We start from the raw sequence: 12,960 nt of genomic DNA on the forward strand, positions 1-12,960 counted from the left end.
TGAGATGGTGCCTGGAGTATCAAGTACAGTTTTGGACTTCTTATTTTAAAAAGGATGGAATTGCCATAAAGGGAATACTGTGAAGATAGGCTAGTTCCAGGGATGGCAAGTTTCTGTGTGAGGAGAGGTTGCATAGACTATGCCTGGATTGTTTAGAATTTAGAAGAATAAAAGGAGAGCTGCAGCTCTCAGTGTAACTTACAAAATACTTACTGGGCTCAACAGGTTGATACATAGAAGATGATTCCCCTGGTCGAAAGGTCCCAGAATAAAGGATAAGCCATTTAGGACTGAGATGAGGAGAAATTTATTCACTTAGAAGGTGATGAATCTTTGGAATTGTGTACCCCAGAGAGCTGCGGAAGCTCAGTCATCGAGTTCATCCAAAGTAGAGATCGATAGGTTTCTGGATATTAAAAGAATAAAGGGATAATGGGGATAGTGCAGGAAAATGGCACAGAGTTCAGGCATGATATTGATGAATAGCAGACAAGCACCTATTTCTTATGTCATCGAGTGTTTCTCTCATCACTGATGCTGCTTGGCTGACCAATATTGCCAGCATTTTCTGCTTTAACTTAAGAACGGATGTTTTTGTGTTTTTAATTATTTGAGGTTTTAATGAGTTTTTTTTATTAAATGTCATTTTTTTCATAATCTATTCTTTTAATTATTTAAATCTATTTGAACTTTAAAAAAAAATCTCCATTAGAGTAGTTAAGAGATCGTTCAAAGGCTTTTGACAGGGGTGGGGCCTCAGAAATTGCTGCCAGGAGTCATACACCACTGGGAGGATGCCTCTTGTGTGTGGAAGGCCATGTCTCCCACAAATGATCATTTCAAGAGCACGGAGACGGCACTGCCTGAGAACTCAATGTTTTTCTCTACACAGATGCTGTCTGACCTGCAGAGTAAAAACTGGTCCCTGACCCATACCCCATGAGTTGGACTAGGGTAAACACTGCAACATTCAGATTTGGGTCTGGTCACCTCCCCATGCCCCAATACCTCTCCGATCCCTTCAGCCCAGATGGCTCCCTATCTGTGTCAGGAGGACACATTCAGCATCATTGGACATGTGGAACACACTTGGGAGTGCTACCTTTGTGGCAATAGTCAGGACAGGACAGGTATTCATCCAACAGAGGAGAGGGAGGAATTCTTGTCCTCCAATGGAATCCAATGGCCTTCAGTACCTTGAAAGAGAAATGGTCACTCAAAATGATCTGTGCAACTGAAGACACACCTGCCAGCAGCTTGGGAACATAAGGGAACTCTGCTGTAATGATGCTGGAACCAATCTCTTGACTTGCTGAGTATAAGCAAATAATGATGGATAATTTCATAATGAGTGCATTGTGACTGTTGTAGAGGAATCTAGTATTTACCTGCAGTTTCCAGAGTGTGAGGTTAACACACAAGATGAAGGCAGAGGGAATAAAAGTATTTGTTCTTGTACAGAGCATTCTTATCACAAGGCCAATAGGATGGCATGAACATTAGTGTTGCAGTCACAGAATTGTTTCGGCATGCAAGGAGGCCATTTGGCTCATTGTGTCTGTACCAGCTCTACATGAGACTAAGCCAGCTGCTCCCTTTCCTCTGCCCTTTCCCATAGACCTGAATATTCTTTCCTTTCAGTCCCCCTTTAAAATGCTCCCATTGAATCTGCTTTCACCACCACCCTAGCCATGCATTCCACATACCAACACCTCACAGATTTTCCTCTTGTCACTTTTGGTCCTCTGGCCAGCCACTTTCATTCCGTGCCCTGTGCATCTTGATCCTTTTGCCATTGGGAATAACGTCTATTTGTCTATACCTATCCCGACTTTAAATAGCTCTGTCAGACCCTCTCACAACCTTTCCATTCCAAGGAAAGCAGTCCCAGCCTCTCCAATCTATTTACATGACTAGAATAATTCAGTGAATCTCTTCTGCACCGTCTCCATGATCTTCACATCTTTCCTAAAGATTGGCGTCCAGAAATGGAAGCAGTATTCCAGTTGTAACTAAACCATTAGTTTTACAGAGGTTCATCAAGGTTTTGCTGCTTTTGTACTCTGTGCCATTATGTATAAGGTCCAGCATCCTTTTTGTTGCTTTCACAAGCTGCCCTGCCAATGTCAACAAACTATGTACATATATCCACAGATCTTTCTTTCTTGCATCCCTTTTAGAATTGTGCTCTTCAGTTTATGTTAGACTGAACTTCAGGTAATAAATAATTTTCCAGAAAAAGTCATTTTATGCTTTGCCTGATATTCCACAAGTTTAGAATGCAAAATGTGCCACAGTGCTTGCATCTAGCATGGTATTTTAAACTGAACAGAGCTGATCTGCTGATTCTCTTTGCCGATTGCAGGGCAGGGTAAAAGTACAGATTCTTCCAATTGAACCCAAAGATCTGGTTAGAGAGGGAATGTTTGGGTTATCAATCTTTGCTTTGAATTCCTCATTCCACTACTGTAAACCTCTGCAGCTCTGCATATCTTGGGTATGGAGAGTTGCATTCTCACAATTCCCATGACCTGGGTTCCATCCTGATCTCCAGTGCTGTCCATGTGGAGTTTGACCCTGTGGGTTTCCCACAGGTGTTCAGTTTTCTTCCACTTCCCAAAGGATTCTGGGTTAATGGGTTTATTGGCCACTGTAAATTGCCCTTAGTGTAAGTAGGTGAGTGATTGAATCTGGGGGAATTGATGGCAATTTAGAGAGAATAAAGTAGGATTAATACTTGATGGTCAGTGTAGACTCTGCTGGCTGAGAGGCCTGTCTCTTTGCTGTAAAACCCCATGATCTTATGTGTGACCATGGCCTAAAGTATACCAACACCAAGGAGCAGACTGCTTCTGATGGAGAGCCTCGCCCTCCTAGAAGGCAGATAAAAAATCATTAGGGTGCATTCCCCAGAATTTTGGTGAATTAATTTCCCTGCGTGCTCTTCAGCGACTCTAGCTTTCTATTACGCGTTGATTTCACAACTTTTTTACCGTTCCAAGACGTACAGTTAGAAGAATAGCGAGAAGAAGGAAGGTATGTATACTCCAGTTTAGAGTCAGTAAGAAAATAGGACAAAACAGAAACAAGATAGGCAGAAAGAGAGAACGTATAGTAAAGATAATCTTAATTGTAGATAAGATCCTAAAATTATCCAAGAAATTAATGACTGGATAAGCTTTGCTTATTGATGCATTAAGACGAGGAAGAATTGGTGCCAGTAATATGTAGTGATTCTGCAATGCACTATGATTGGTAGATGTTGATTTGCATCTGATTTGTACAGGATGAGAAATGAATTGTGAAGTCCATCTGTGGAGAAAGAATCGGTTCATTGTAACGCTGTTTCTCATTCCACGGATGCTACCCGATCTACTGAGTACAGAATGTGGCGTTTTCTTTCAGATTTCCAGTTTCTGTACTTTTGTTTTGGATAAGAAAAAGGTTACCTGGCGATGGTGAAAGAGGAAAAAGGAAAGGCGTACATACACCTGTTGGGCTTTATTGCACGTTTGTGTACATTTCAAATTTTGACGCCTGGTAGAAAAGCCCTATGTACAGCGCACGTTCTAATCAAATAATAAACCCTGAAAATCTACAGTAATAGTTTGATGATTTGAATGGTTGCGGTGTTTTGCAGAGAACAGCCCGTGATGTCGGTGAGACAGCTATTTTTTCTACCCAATACTACAGGTTCCATTCAGCATTAATAACGACCAAGGATCAAATGGCGCTGCCAGGCAACCGGTCGTCAGCACCTAGTCCCCCTATTTTTTGATGTGAGATTTGAGTCCAAACAAATAGCGATTCCTCTGCTGGAGGCGCTGGCCATTGGTCACTGAGAACTTCAATCCGATCAGCCCCCCAGTTTAACTGATTTAAAATAAAAATAAACTACACCTTCCCCGTCTTCCTGTACAATGCAGCGTTCGTTTGCACGCTGCGGTTTTACACTAGAATGTGTTTAGAAATATAATGTTGATAAATTATTATTGATTGATCGTCCAGCTGTTGCATTGTTGACATATAGCTGGGGCTCGAATTGGTAATGTGTTCACTGGGCAGATACGGAAAGGCTCCTTGGGTATGTACTTTACTGTGATGCTGGTCGATTCTGCTGAAGACTAAGGGGAGGTGGGAGGAACAGCTTTCTCTGGATATGGCGAGCTCGCAGGCAATAACGCTCTCTCTTGTCCGATTTCTCCAACGACGCATTATTGCCGGATGATCTGGCTTTTCTGTGGTGCCATCCCCGCTCTAAAAATATTTTCTTTAAAAAAGGAAAGATACCTTCTGGGAGTGGTACCCCGTGTTCATTGACACCGACGAGTGAACATAAAGAAAAACCCGTAAGCTTAAAGCGAATTCATGTGCTGAGCGCTTTCGCCGAGTGATATATATTAAACCAGAGGTGAGTGCAGAATTAAACATCTCTTCATTTCTGGACTATTTTCGTCATCATTTCCTTTATGAACTTCCATTAATTTTGATGTCTAAAGAACTGCTACCAACAGTATAGGATCAGCCAGTGATTTTGCATCTCATGGTTTATACAATGATTAGATTTGACCCGTTATTTGATTTGATATTTGTTTGGTATTCTGTTTCGGATTGTAACTCTCAGGACCGTAACTTTATGCCAGGTATTGTGCATATATTTTTCTTGCTTTTTTATTGAAGAAATCTGCATACATAGACTGACACAATAGACAGCAGGTTAGTGTATTAGGTATCAGAGTCCCAGGCTGGGCTTTGCGGTATCTTGTAACGGTGGGGGGGGGGGGGGGGGGGGGGGTGGATTCTAACTTGGCCAACTCAAGAAAGAGAAGTGTGTTATTTTATGCTTGAGGTCAATTTTTTGTCCGATCATTTTAGGTATATTATTTTGTCATGGCAATCGCCCTCGGAATCTCCCTCACCGTCCCATTTTATGGTTGCTAAGTGCTCACCTTCTCTCTGCTGCCATGGACCACTTGCCTGTAATTTCGCTACATTATAAGTCCTCTGCTTTCTGGTAGTGCTGTCGTGATTTCTCAGTTTCGATTTGACAAAGAAGTGAAAGGATGTCATCAAATTAAGAATCCTGCAGTAAAAGGCAGATACCAGGCGCCTGCTCTGTTTTGTGTAATGCTGCGGAGCTATCCGTAGAAAATGGCAGGGAGGCTCCAGTGAAGCAGATATTTTGATTTTGGAGAGGCAGCAACATCAACAAAACGTGACAATAGAATGGGATCTCGCCACACAAATGGTGCGATAGGTTTTGGCTGTTAGCAATTTTTAAATATAAATAATCACAACTAATTCGATTCTGTCCGTAGTTAAAATCTCCCCTTAGACAGCTGTTTAAATATGGACATATCGTTTAATAATAAACAAGGCTCTTCATTTCCAAATACAGTTGGTCTTTGAGATTCAACGCATGTTTGTTTATGCTTGTGTGAGAGTTGATTCACCTGGCAATAGATCGGGATGAACTTGATGAAAATTGCTGCTTCAAGTTTCCACATAGCCCTTGGGTTCTAAATATCTGCACTGACATCTCAAAGATGCAATGTACACAGTTGGGAAATCTAAGGAGAATTTGGCATAACTTAAGAGAGATGCAGTGTGCAGTTTCCAGGGGCATGCTACAGGGAGCTCGCTGTTGCGAGGATCTCCCAGTGCAGTTGGAGCAGTTTTTATCGGGCTCTATGGCATTCACGGTTCATTTGCCATTTTATTCCCCGACTCGATAGCTGGGTTTAAAGAGAGCCGGTCAGGTTTGCGGAAACATTCCGCGTTTTAGTTTACAAGCTGCAGCTTGCATTGCCACAACAAGCAAAATGTAACATTTTTCTTTTAAAAATCGCGTGCTTTATTTTGGAAACAATATGGAGAAGGAAAAATAAAACCTCGAAATCGGATCTGGGCCATAAGGGGATTTTTACTATAAAATCCCAGCGTTTTTATTTGTAACCAGCCGCACGCATGCGCAGGCGCTGCCAGCGAGCGGCCCCTGGGCGAGGATCCCACTGGAATCGGCTGGAATCGGTGGCAGAGGATCGGCTGCAGTTCGCGGGATTGATGCTCGGACCGTGAGTACCTCTTCCTCCACCCCCACCGGCCCCCCCCCCCCACTCACTTCCCCCCACCCCCCCCCCCCCCCCCCACACACAGGAATCACTTAAAGCCGCGCCGTGTATATATTGAGAGAGGGAGAGCGTGTGGACGAGGAGAGGGTGGGGACCGCGCGGAATCCCTCTCACTCCGGGCTCCCCCTGCACTCTGCTCAACCCAGGAGGAGACGACGGGGGCAGCGTCCCTGCCTCCTACAGTGCTTGCACCGGGAGGCACAGAGATTGTGTATGTGTGTGTGTTGCCGTTCCCTTGTCCTTGTGTTGGTTCCCCCCATGGCTACCCAGACCTCAGGCATCAGTGGGGTGCAGACTGCAGCATGGGGCTCCCACACTGCATGTGGCTCATCGGTGAACTCAGTGAGAGATGATCCCCAGTTTTATCGAGGCTGGTCGTGATGCTTGTTAACGAATGTGTGCTCAGCCGGGAATTTTGCAGTCACTCAGGCGGATTTTTCTTGTTGCATTGGAGCGAAAGCCCCGCCAGAATGAACAAGGGGTATCAGTGGCCTCTCCAGTCTTGGATGGCGAGAAGCAATTTCCCCCTTTTTTAAAAAAATATGAAGCGCAGTTTCCTCGGCTTTGCTAATTCACGTGGTTACATCATCTCGATCCTATCCCCCCTCCTCTCTTGCTGCAATATTACAAATATTCCAGCGCTCCATTGGGTTGCCCACTTTGCACTTGCGGGAAGCGAACCGTGGGAAACGGGGAAACACTGGCGTCCCGAGCCCTTCGATTAGCGCAAGCCTGTCAAATACCTGGTAGGATGGTGCAAATATGTCATTCCAGAAGGAGCGTAACTTGTTTATCTGAATAGTTGTTGCGGCCAATTCTTAAGGGGAAATCTGCACCCACCGAAAGTGTAACTTAAGTTGTGGTAAGGATCCCAGAAATTTATTCCGGGGGAGGAGTGCTTTGCGGTTGCTCATTGCCAGCTCTCAGATACCCCACTATAACATCGTTATGTGTCCAGTGTGCGCAGCTGAAACAGTTGATTCGAGTGGTGAAATGGCATGCTGATGTAACGCAGAACAGAGCGTTATATGTGGTAGTGGCTTCTGTTTTCAGTACATCGAAGTAAGCGGGGATTGTATACAGTGCCAAAGTCACACTCCGTGAAAGAAGCAACCGGGTCTGAGATATCTGACGGCCAACTTTCCGTGGATCGGGAGGCTGTTGTCAGGTATAACTATAACTGACATAAGTCTGTGGTTTATAGAGGTTAAGGTATCTCTTTGACATGAAAACTGCGACTCTAGATCTCTAGAATATTGGAAAAGACGGAACAATCCCATTGTCATTTCTTATCTGGCAGCATTAAACACAGAACATTAGTAAAATAGTATAGCAGACAAAATTAAATTGGGACTGACTCCGTGTACCTCTGCATAAATGTGCGTATCTTCAAAAATCGAAGCTTTTTGGCTGTACCAACACCTGTATATTAATCGGTTTTCAAATATAATATATTGTCACTATAATCAGTGAATCAAAATACTAGGTTAAATCGGTGAAAAGTAGGATTGCTTTGGCCGTCAGAATGAATAACGGACATCGGGGAAGAGATTATTGCACATTTCCGTAAGATAATGATGTGCAGTCTATAATTCACTCATTCAAGAGGTGGAAAAATATTTTCTTTTAATTAACTCCAGCCAAGGATAAATAAAATTCATATGAATTGTAATTTTAAAATTATAATTGAATAACAATTTCGGTAATGAACGCACATTTAAACTGGCCCATTTACCTATTTCATTGCTAAAGCAGTCAACCATAGCTAAAATATCAGGGGAAATGGGGGTTATGTAATTAATATACTGTGAATTTTACAATATATTCCTGCCCTGTGGGCTACAACAGCATCCATACAATCAAAACCTAATAAATAATGAATTACACTTCACCCATTTGAGGTTATATTTATAAATGTAGGTGAAATATATTATTAATTTTAAAGGTGTGACTGATGGAGATGAACAGCCACCTTCACACCAATAGGCAATTCACCATTTTTCTTTTGCCTAGCCATCTCATTTTCAGAGGTTTCCAGCCCATTGGTCTTTGTTAGCAGAAAACTAAGAGAGTGCATTTTTGGATAACCAGTTTAATGTGTTGGGCCTTGGATAGATGAAAAGATGAAGAGAAACAAATGTAAGGCTAGACAAATAGGCTGTTATAGATGGATCTGACAGAAAGGGAGGAACTGCTGGAAAGGCTCAGCAGGTCAGCCAGCACCTGTGGAAATGGAAACAGTTAATGTTTCAGATTGATGAAGTGTCTTTGACCTGAAATGTTAACTCCTTTTCTTTTTCCACAGGTGTTGCCTGACTTGCGAAGTCTTTCCATCATTTTCTGTTTTTATTTCTGATTTCCAGCATTTGCAGTTATTTGATTTTCTAGAAAGGCAATTAGTTTGGTGGGTGAAAAAATACACATATTAATGGCTACATTATTATTATGTTTTCAGCCACGGTAGGCTAAATACTACTTTGTCACATATTTAATATGAAGTTGGCATTTTCTGGATTAATCCACCTGCTGCACACACACTGAAACAGAGAAATTACAGTGCAATTGGAACTGAAAAGTTTATAAGATAAATTATTGACATACTGCAATATTGATTATAGACCATGACAACCTTTAGCTTATTTATTTGATAGGTGCATATTCAGCTATGCACATCTTACACTGCGAGTAAAATTAGGTGATCACTTTCAGTGGTGGTTGAGAATAAGAGGACTGACTTTGCCCCTGCAGGGTGGAAAATCTGTCAGCTTTATTGAATGAGACAGTAGAAAACAAATAAAATGTACTGACAGGATATTTAAAGTATGTAGCAAGTGGGAGGGAAATTGGGGAAAATATGAGGGAAACTGCAGCAAAAACATGAAGGGACTACTCAAAAGTGAATGGAGGGTTCTGAGTTCTATGGAAGTGAGATTTTTGAGATACAAGGACGATGGGAGAATTCAAACAAGATGGATGGAGGATAGTTATTGTCGTGAAGTCGAGAGTTTGAAATCAGAACTTCTGCCAATAGAAGTATTGTGGGGTAGAAGTGTCATCCATCTGGTTGATCAAACTTCTGACTTTACAGTTTTTTGAAGGCTTTTAGTTACATTACTATCTCCACTTGGGGAAATTACCTCAATGCAGAAAGGTGGAAAATGACTGAGGATTCAGGCCCTTACATAACAGTTTAAACCACCTCCAGGAAAATGTTTTATTTATTTTCTTTGCATCATACTTAATGGTAAAGCTGTGTGGATAGCATATCAGTGGTGCTACTATTGGTTTGATTTTTGAATTGTCATTATTTAATGGCTTATGGAAATAATGATGCTTAGTTAAGCTGAAAAGCTTCTGGACATGGACCCCTGTAAGATCCAGAATTATTTTGCATCATCTTGTTGTTACAAGATAATTGAATATTGCACCTTATTTGAATGGATGCCTCTGGCAGTCTAAATTAGACCTACCAGCAAATTCAAGAATCCAATAATTTCCACACAAACAACTATAAAACTAGCAAGTCATGAAGGAAAGGGTCCTCATAGGTATAAAGGGTTTTATCTACTTGGAGGAATAGAGAAAGCCTGAAATGGTGATGGTGAAACTCTGACACATGGACGTGATCAGTGGATCTGAGAGAATAGCTGCATTTTCAGAGATGTTTAGAGGATAGGCATTGATAATGGAAGGAGTGCAGAAGAATTTTAACACACAAATTAGTTAGGAATTTTTGAAAATACTCATGCAGACATCAAAATGCAAATCTTGAAGACTGAAAATAGCAGGCTCGTCAGAAATCTTGAAGGCATGCAAAAAGGCAGAATAAATTTTCAAAACATGGATCAGGTTAGAGGGAGTTCAGAAGATTGGAAGTAAAATTATTTTTCAAGACAATTATGATTGAGTTTTCTACTCCAATCCTGTGGATATTGAAATATATTTAATTGTCTGAAAAAAATGTTCTAATTTCTAGGTAGATCACTATTCAGTTTGTTTTCCAGTCATGTGCTATTCAGGTTTTGAGTGAATCTGGATCATTATTTTTCCAGTATCTTGCTACTAAATTTAGACAGAAAATTACATTGCAGTTTCCTTTTATCTCAGTAAAGTAAATGCTTGGTGCAGAAATGGATTCTTATGTCGTAGTTCTTGCTAATGGATCATGTTAAATCCATTTCTTTCATTGAGCTACCTTCAAATGAAATTCAACAAACAGCAGAAAAAATGACTGGTGGAAAGAAAATGGGCTGTTTGGTCTTTCAAGATGTTTTTCTGTTACTCAGTAGGGGCAATCTTTATATAAGAATTTTATGAAGCTTCTTACTCAAATGTAAATCATTATCTTAACAGTCATATATCCTTGATTGGTTGACCTTCCGTGACTTAAATTCATGTGCCCACAGCACTAACAAAAGCATCATATTCCATGTAGCATTTTTAAAACCTGGAACATGTCTTATTCATTCTTCCAACAGATTGTTTCTATGCATTTGCTTTTTTTCCCACCATTTCAACTATTATAAAAAGAAAACACACAGCCATAGTTCTATTACTGGATGTTGTAACTCTGTAACTTGGGCTCTTCATTCCTCTTACATATCACATTTCCAGCATTCAGTCATTTTTCTTTCTCTTCTCTGCTACTTCAGATTTTGTTTGTCTCATTCAGTCTACCACCTCCTCCAGACAGATTTTTTCCATTCACCAGCCTTTACCACCTTCTTTAAGCCACCACTTTTATCCCGATCTCTCCTGTCTTTCTACCCTATCACAAACCTTTACTTAGTTCTCTGTGCCTACCCCCACCCCACTTCTCCACTTTAAATTTGTTTCATTTCTAATTTTTCCCCATTGTTCATGAAAAATCATCAATGTGAACCCATTAACTCTATTTCTCTCTCCTCAGAGACCTGTTGAATATTTCCAGCATTTTCTGTTTTTAGTTAAGTGTTCAGTCATGTCCAACATCAAACAACATGTTGCCAGATCAGAAGTTGTAAGTAAGCTCAACAGACTGACAGAAAAGAAGATTTGTAAAACATTGTCCATTATTTGAGAAATATTGTGAGACTGTACATAGAAAAATCTTGTTGTACGAGGAGGGCTTGTCTAGTACAAGCATGCCTAGACCTCAATCATAAGATTAAAGGAATCAATAATCTGGAGCAACATAGAAAATAGATATAGGAAAATACACTAATTGACAGTCATAAATAAAGACTGAAATACTCAGCTTTGAAAGCATCTGTGGAGAGAGAAACAGAGGTAATGTTTCACATTAATGACCAGAAAACTAGGCAGTTAACTTGGCCTTTGAAGAAGAAAGTTTTGTTTGACTAATTTAACAGCCATTTTTGAAGAAAGAGCATTTAAATTGATCTCTGGAAGGCATGTGATATAATATTCTTAGGAAATCCAAATGGTCTTGATTGAAATCCATACAAACAACTCTATTACCAATTGCTAGTGGCCAACAAAAATGAGCCGTGACTGAGTAACTGGTAAAGGGAAATTAGTCAGAAAACAGTTGCTAATGGATTCAGAATGAACTGGATTGAGTGAGTGAATGATGTAGTTCCTCATCCTTTTATTCTTAGTCCACTTATTTATTTGGGATTTGCTTGATATATTTGCAAATGGCATAAATCTATAATGAACTGTAATCTCAGAGGTATCTCGGTAATAAATCAAATTCTTCATACCTCATCCTTGTAACACTAAGAATGCATGGATTCTGAGATTTCCCATGCAAATGTACACCAGTTATGAGGAAATTACTAGTAAGTATAATTATGAATCAAGTTTTCATGTGATCATAGCGACTTGATAAGGATTTGTAAATAGCGGATCAGACCCAATGAACCTGATTAAGTTATTTGAAAAGGTGAACAAATGAATGTATATGGCTGACACAGGAGATTCTGCAGATGCTGGAAACTGGAGCAAATACACAAAATGCTGGAGGAACTCAGCAGGTCAGGCTGCATCGATGGAGGGAAATAAACAGTCGATGTTTCAGGTCGAGACCCTTCATCAGGCAGGATGTATGTGGCTGCCAAGCATGTGGATTTCTGAAAGGCATTCACTATTATCTCCAAAGTAGACTTTTAACAATGAAGTTAAAGCTAAAGAAACTGAAGGTAAATTATTTGACTCTCTGAAAATTTGTATGAGCTGCAGGACACAGAGAATACAGATATTAATTGTGAGTACTCTAAAATGCAGGAGGTGCTGCATTAAGGCATCCCACAGAGATCTGTTTAGGGGCTTCAACCATTCACTGTACTTACCAATAACTTAGATAACAGAATAAGAGCTACATACTTAAATTTATTGATGACACGAGACAGGTGTCATTGTTAGCATGTAGATGGAAATATAAAATTACAAAGAGATATAATAGTTTAAGTAAATTGATTTCAATGAGGCCATCTGCCAAAAAGATCAGAGTATTTTCTAAATGGTGTAAAGTGTGAAGCAGTAGAGGTTAAGAGAGTCTTGGGAGTCCAATTATGCTGTTAAAGTGTCACGGGTAAGCATAGAAAATAATCAGAAAGACTAATAGAATACATATCCTTATATCTCGAGGACTAGAATAAAAGAGGAGGTTAAGTTTTAGACAAAGTTCTTGTTAGACCTCATCTAGAGATGTGAGCAGCTCTGGATGCACACCTCAGGAAAGATATTTTGGCCTTGACCGGAAAAATACTTTGACTTTAAGGGTTAAGTTACGAAGAGAGGTGACAACTCTCCAGAATTGTACTTCCTGGAGGTTGGATTAAGGTGTGATTGGATCAATGTTTTCAAGATTTTAAGGGGAACTGAA

At 40.4% G+C, this 12,960-nt stretch overlaps 1 protein-coding gene across 6 annotated transcripts in view; it reads left to right on the forward strand.

The window, feature by feature from the left end:
* Positions 1-4,159: 4,159 nt before the first annotated feature.
* The window catches only part of LOC127574371 (regulator of G-protein signaling 20-like), a 73,458-nt gene continuing 64,657 nt past the window's right edge, over positions 4,160-12,960 (forward strand). For 2 of the 6 annotated variants that reach the window (XM_052023332.1, XM_052023330.1), the window contains exon 1: positions 4,160-4,411. The gene's annotated coding sequence lies outside the window, so the exon portion shown is untranslated. Of the gene's footprint in view, positions 4,412-5,993; positions 6,075-7,244; positions 7,300-12,960 lie in introns of those variants that run through there. The other 4 variants (XM_052023329.1, XM_052023334.1, XM_052023333.1 and 1 more) reach the window with 3 other exon arrangements.

The sequence above is a fragment of the Pristis pectinata genome, chromosome 9 (genome assembly GCF_009764475.1).
Source record: "Pristis pectinata isolate sPriPec2 chromosome 9, sPriPec2.1.pri, whole genome shotgun sequence".
NCBI lineage: Eukaryota > Metazoa > Chordata > Chondrichthyes > Rhinopristiformes > Pristidae > Pristis > Pristis pectinata.